Consider the following 6,939-nt stretch of genomic DNA (forward strand, 5'->3'; position numbering starts at 1 on the left):
AAGCTGGATGAGGCAGTGTCATTATCCTCACATTATAGAAAAAGAAACTAAGGGTCAAAAAGCAGGACAACTTGCCATAGGTCCCACAGCTGGACAGGAAAAAGTCAGATCAGCTTCACTTCAGGATCCCCACTACTGTCAGAGTATAGCTTGAGGCCAGAATTGGTTGAGATATGGCAGTCATTGTCTCAGAGCATGGCTGAGCTAGGCTGGCTGGCCCAGGTGGTTATTCACACAGGGAGGGATCTGCCAAAGGGGCTGCCACCCTGTTAGAGGTTATGGGTGCATGAAGCTTGGTTGCTGCCCTGACACCATAGTACCTCCTGCTCCAGCCCTATGGACTCTCATACTCCTCCATTCTCTTAACTTCATTCATTCATTCATTCATTCAACACACAGTGGGCATTGATGCACTAGGAATACAGATGGAAAATTAGACCCTATCATTGCCTTTCAGAGTGTGATGGAGCAAGGCAGTACCTAAACAGACAAGGGCAACAAAATGTTAACTCTCTTTTCAGAGAGGAAGGATCGTGTAGTGATTAGGATCATAGACTTTGGAGACAGATGGGAAAATAAACTATGGAGAGAGGATATATTTAAAGGTATCATAACCAAGAATTTCTTAGAAATAATGAAAGTGGATAACTTCAGATTGAAAGGATACAGTATTAAACAAGATAGATAAAAAAGGAATTCACACTTAGATACATTGTAGTGAAATTTAAGAACATTAATGATGGAGGGAAATTTCTCAAAACATCTATAAAGAAAAAAATAGATCAACTAAAAAGGAAAAAGAATGACACAAACCCTCAATAACAGAACTATACACAAGACAATGAAGTAATATTTTAAAGTGTTGATGGAAAAATAATTCAAACCTAGAATTTTATATCCAGCTAAAATACCATTTAAATATAAGTAAAATAGGGGCGCCTGGGTGGCTCAGTCGGTTGAGCGTCTGGCTTCAGCTCGGGTCATGATCTCGCAGTCTGTGAGTTCAAGCCCTGCATCAGGCTCTGTGCTGATAGCTCAGAGCCTGGAGCCTGCTTCAGATTCTGTGTCCCCCTCTCTCTGCCCCTCCCCCACACATGCTCTGTCTCTCTCTGTCTCAGAAATAAACATTAAAAAATTTTAAAAATATATATATAAGTAAAATAAAAATAGTATCAGGTATATAAGACTCCAGATAGCCTGTCCCCAAACCCCTTTTTGAAACATTCTTGGAGCTAATTTTTTAGTGTAGGAAGGAAGCTAGAAAAAAAAAAAAACTTCCAGAATAATCCTGAAGAAAAAGAAGATGAAGGGGGAGGAGAAGGAGGAGGAGGAGAGGAAGGAAGGAAGGAAAAAGGGAGAGAGGGAGGAAGGAAACAAAACATATACCTAAGGTCAAAAATCAGAGAAATAGAACATAGCAACAATAAGACATTAAATAAGCTGGTGTTGTGAAAAAGATTATAAAATATACAAATATTTGACATGACAAATACATGACAAAACTAATGGGGGAAAGAAAGAGAAGACATAAACCTGTAATAAATACTGAAAGAAACCACAAACATAGCAGAAAGTTTTAGACTAACAATATTATGAAGACTTGTAATTAGGAGACAATAAAATTGATATAATTTTGGCAAAATGTGAAATTCCAAAATTAGAACAAGAATAAATAGCACACTGAGTTATAAGTATTCAACTAAGAATTACAATACAATCAAAGACCTCCCTCTTCCTGAAAAGCCCTAGGCTCAGATGGTTTTACAGAAAAGTTCTAGCCACCTATAAGAAGGAGATAATCACATAAGATACATAAATTGTTCCAGAAACTAAAAACTGGTTTCTCTTTTGTTGTAAGACTGTTGTAAGCTTTATTACAAAGTCAGATAAGGATTGTAAAAACAAACAAAAAACTATCAGGCTATTCCATATTTGATTATAGATATGAAAGTTATAAATAAAATATTAGCTAACTGTACCCCACAATGTATTTAAAGAGTTATGACCAAGCAAGATTGATTCTAGACTATAGGAAACTGTAATATGAAGAAGAGAAACTATTAAGGTCATTTTTACCATTAAAGAAAAATGTCATGCATTTTGTGCATTTAAAGCATTTGATAAACACCTTGGAATTTTAAATCGTATATTTTCTCAACTTGATGAAGGCTAGTTATTGACTACCTACAGCAAATATAGTACATGGAGAAAGTTTAGATGCATCCCTGCCAGCACAGGTACTTTCTATCCCTCCCGTGGATGAGCAGAGTACTAGAGGCTTGGCTAAACGATACAATCAGAACAACACATAAGAGCTATAGGAAGGAGGGAGAAGTATGACCGGCTGCACGGAAAACTGAACATAGGGGCACCTGGGTGACTCAGTCAATTAAGCGTCCTGACTGTTGACTTTGGCTCAGGTCGTAATCTCACAGTTCGTGAGTTTGAGTCCCAGGTTAGGCTTGGTGTGGATGGCATGAAGCCTGCTTGAGATTCTTTCTCCCTCTCTCTCTGCCCCTCCCCTGCTCATGCACACTCTCTTTCTCTCTCACTCTCAAAATAAATAAATAAACTTAAAAAAAAAAAAAAAAAGAACCACCATAGGATCCTGAAATCCCACTTCTGGTTATACACTTAAAATAAATGAAAATAGGATCTTGAAAAGAAATATACATTCCATGTTCACTGCAGCATTATTCACTACAGCCAAAATTAGAAACAACCTAAGTGTCCATCAACTGATAAAGATGTGGTATATATATGTAAACATGTACACACACACACAGGAATATTATTCAGCCATGAGAAAGGACATCCTGCCATTTGTGACAACATAGATGGGCCTTGAGCACATTATGCTAAGTGACATGAGTTACAGGGCAAACACTGTGTATAACTTACATGTGAAATCTAAAAAAGGTGAACTCATGAAAATAGACTAAAATGTTTACTGGGGATGGAGGGTGGGGGAAATGGGTAAATGTTGGTCAAAGAGTATAAACTTCCAGTTACAAGATGAGTAAGTTCTAGGGGATATAATGCACAGCATAGTGATTATAGTTAATAATACTGTATTATATACTTGAAAATTGCTAAGAGAGGAAAACTTAACCGTTTTCGCCACAAAAAAGAGATGGTAATTATGTGATGTGATGGAGCTGTTAGCTAACTCTACGGTGGTAATCATTTTACAACATAGAAGTATAAAAATCAACACTCCTGTATACCTTAAACTTACACAATGTTATTATGTCAGTTATATCTCAATACATCTGGGGGATAAAACTTGAGTGTGCATAAAAATCACCTGGAGATCTTATTAAAATGTAGATCTAATTCAGTAGAACTAGATGTATCTGATATTCTGCACTTCTAACAGGCTCCCAGGGGATGGCAATCCTGTTGGTCTGGGGACCACATCCTGGGTAGCAATACAGTAGATCTACACTGTCCAATAGGCAACCACTAGTCCCATGAGGCTATTTAAGTTTTCACTGAAATTAATTAAAACTAAAATTTAGCTCCTCCGCCACATAAGCCACATTGCAACTGCTCGATAGCCTCATGTCACTAGTGGCTACCATATTGAAAAGCACAAAAATATAGAACATTTCCATTAGCATGGAATGTTCCATTGGACACCACTGCTCTGTCATTCAACTATTAAAATACGTAAAACTGTTACAGAGGATCAAGATCAAGGCAAGAGTATCAATGATTTACTGTCAGCCTTACAAGGAGTTAACTTGGACCTTTAGGTGACGGTTGAGGACTGACCTAAAGTGACTGATTCTGAACATCATCGTCACTGCCTTGGATGCAGGAGTCAAAAGCATGTATATACAGTAAATAAACAAATAATACAAAATGAGCAGGGAAACGCCTCCAAGCCAAGAATTCCAGTCCAGAGTAATATAAAACAAATCAGAAGCCAGTAAGAATAAAACAAATGAAATAGGTACAAGTAGCAAGTTATATATTTTAGGATGGCAGGAGTGGGGAATGAAGAATCACCGGGAATGAAGCAGAAGAAGGACCAGAGGTTAGGGCTGAAACAATAATACCAAAAAAGAAACACTTATTAAAAGCATCACAAGCACAGTGATGGTCAGAAATGTATCTGGCTCAAGCATCCAAATGAATGAATGAATGAATGAATGAATGAATGAATGAATGAAAGAACAAATGGACTTGCCATCCCACCAACCAAATTGGAGGGAGTGCCAGTTTGGGGGCTAAGAAGGGGTGTGGAGGAGTGGAATACAATGAAATTAAACCAAACAAGAAAGGGTCTTTGCACAGCTTGATAATGGTGATAATAAGTCGAGAATGGTGTGCTTAGATTTCTATACCAGAAATTTATTTTTTTTTAATTTTTTTAACGTTTATTTATTTTTGGGACAGAGAGAGACAGAGCATGAACGGGGGAGGGGCAGAGAGAGAGGGAGACACAGAATCGGAAGCAGGCTCCAGGCTCCAAGCCATCAGCCCAGAGCCCGACACGGGGCTCAAACTCACGGACCGCGAGATCGTGACCTGAGCTGAAGTCGGACGCTTAACCGACTGAGCCACCCAGGCGCCCCTCTATACCAGAAATTTAAAAAGAGAGAAAGATCAGATGGAGAGGGATGGAAGGTCTCTGTTGGTGGTAACATTAGTGCAAGGTGATGTCTTTAGGGCCATAAGACCAGGTCCTGAGTTTGTTTTTTAACCATTGTATGACTTCAGGCAAATCAGTTAAGCTTGACAGATTCTTCATCTTAAAAAATGGGGTTAAAGGTATATTCTGGCCTACCTGCCTCTCAGGATTGTTGGCCTGATGAATAAAATCATGGATGTGACCTGAGGTTGTGCCCCTGGACAGAAGCATAGAGAGTTGTGAGCCATCAGAGGGCTTCCGGGTGTGTGGTCTCTCTCTGGTGTTTCAGTGCTGAGCTATCCGGCCTGGAGGGACTTTGCCCACAGTCCCTGGGGTGGAGGTAACTGGGTCACATTGCTGACCCTCAGTTTTTCTCAGCTGCTACCTGGGGAGGCTCAGGGCTTTCCTCTGGGGACATAGGATCCCCGGGGACCGACAGCCCATTTGCAGCACACCACACTGGGATGGAGTGTCCTGAAGGCAGGGCAAGCCCTGCCAGAGAATGCGGGAAGGGGCATCCCCTTCTCCCTCTATTTATCACCTCAAGGCCAGCCACCGCCTCTCCCCCAGCCCTCCAGCACCCATGTCCACATGACCACCTTGTCAGTAGCTCACGTGCCAGTGAGAGACGATGTCAGGGGAGCAGCCTGTGAACTCACATGAACCAACCTGTGTGCAACCTGCAAGTACCCTTTATAGTTTGCAAAGTGCTGTTGCCCTGATTATTCCCCTCATCCTATGAAGCAGTTGTTATGATCTTTTCGTGGATGCGGAAGCAGGCACAGAGGGGAACGATGACTCAAGCTAGAAAACGGCAGGCTGACGACCCGAGGTTTGGATTGTTCGTCTTCAAATCCTGTGCGGGTTCTAGAGTCTTGTGCTGCTGCACGTCTCCTGGGGGCATCCTCCTGCCAGATGGGAGGGCTCTTTTTTCCATGCCTCTGGCCCTCCAATGCACACTGCCTGAGATTGGCCTTTCCCGCAGTCCACACTGGTGCATTCCTGCTCTTTCTTTAGGGCTCTCAGTGAAAAGGTCTGACTGTATGGACTCCCAGGCCCGCCTGGGTTTTAAAGGATGTAAGCATGGAAGATGGCAGGCTTCTGCCGCCTCCTGGTGATTCACGAGCATTGCTAACCCATTGTCGAATTTCACCAAATACCTTTTCTTCTTCTTTGAGATCATTTTCTTTCTTGAAGATACATACTCTGGGGAATTTTTCAGTTTTTACTGTGTCTGAACAGAATACAAATCAGGATATCATACTATGAGCCACAGATAAAAAGTCAGGAAACCTGGACTCAAACCACTTGTCTTTGTGGGATACTGGGCAAATCTTTGAGCCTCAGTTTCATTATTTGTAAAGTGGGAATACTATCTACATCTTGGAGGCATCAGGAGGGTTGAGCCATGGGACATATCAGTGTCACAGAGCAGGGCTCAAGGAAAGTCCCGGTTATTATTTGCTCATATTCATTGTTTTGCAGGATTGTCATAGGTCCTGCATTTGCAGGAGACCTCTTAAACTCAATTCAAATATTTCAAAGAATTGTAGAATTGGAAGGCAGTGAAAGCAGGTCAAAAAGTGACTTTCAGAAGTTCTTTGTAAGGCTCCTTAAAAGTAGTTAACATCCCAAGCACTGCTCAAATACTCCTGTCCCAACACCTTACCTCATATCCACCAGGGAAAGTCACCATCTCAAGAAGCAGTCCATTCCTTCTCTGGCCAGCTCTGCCTGGGAGCAGGTGCTCTCTCCTTTGTGGGTAAGAACTTCACTTGACCACACTTGCTGAGGCCCAGAAGTGAGGTCAAAGGGCAGACTTAGAACCTATTTTCTTCCAAAGTCCATTTGCTTTACTCTTCGGTGGCTTAATTTAAGTTTGGGGCCACCTGGTTTTGCCTTTAGTAAAATATCTCACTCATGAATTTCCCCTCTGTAGAGTGGTTTTTGGAGTAATAAACTCCCATCTTACAAAGCAAAGTTCTTGCATGGGTCTCTTGGCCATTCATAACTCGGTATAGAGTCCCTAACTTGGTGTCTACAGCAAAGGAGTCAGGACTGCCTTCACTGAGAGGTAATCTGGGGACAGGCAAACCTGGATGGGGTGAGGGAGGTATAGCAATGGGGGGACCAGTTGAGACCATCTGGGAAGAAGGGCTCCCAAAGCTGGAGGTTGGAGAAGTGTTCAGAAAAGGAGTAAGAGAGCAGTGGAGAAGGTGGTTACAGTTAGTTGACAGTTTGGTAGCAGAGCTCCTGAAAATCATCTCATACTCAGCCTTCGCCACTTGCAGGAACCATTA

This window comes from Prionailurus viverrinus, chromosome A3 (genome assembly GCF_022837055.1).
Source record: "Prionailurus viverrinus isolate Anna chromosome A3, UM_Priviv_1.0, whole genome shotgun sequence".
Classification (NCBI taxonomy): Eukaryota; Metazoa; Chordata; class Mammalia; order Carnivora; family Felidae; genus Prionailurus; species Prionailurus viverrinus.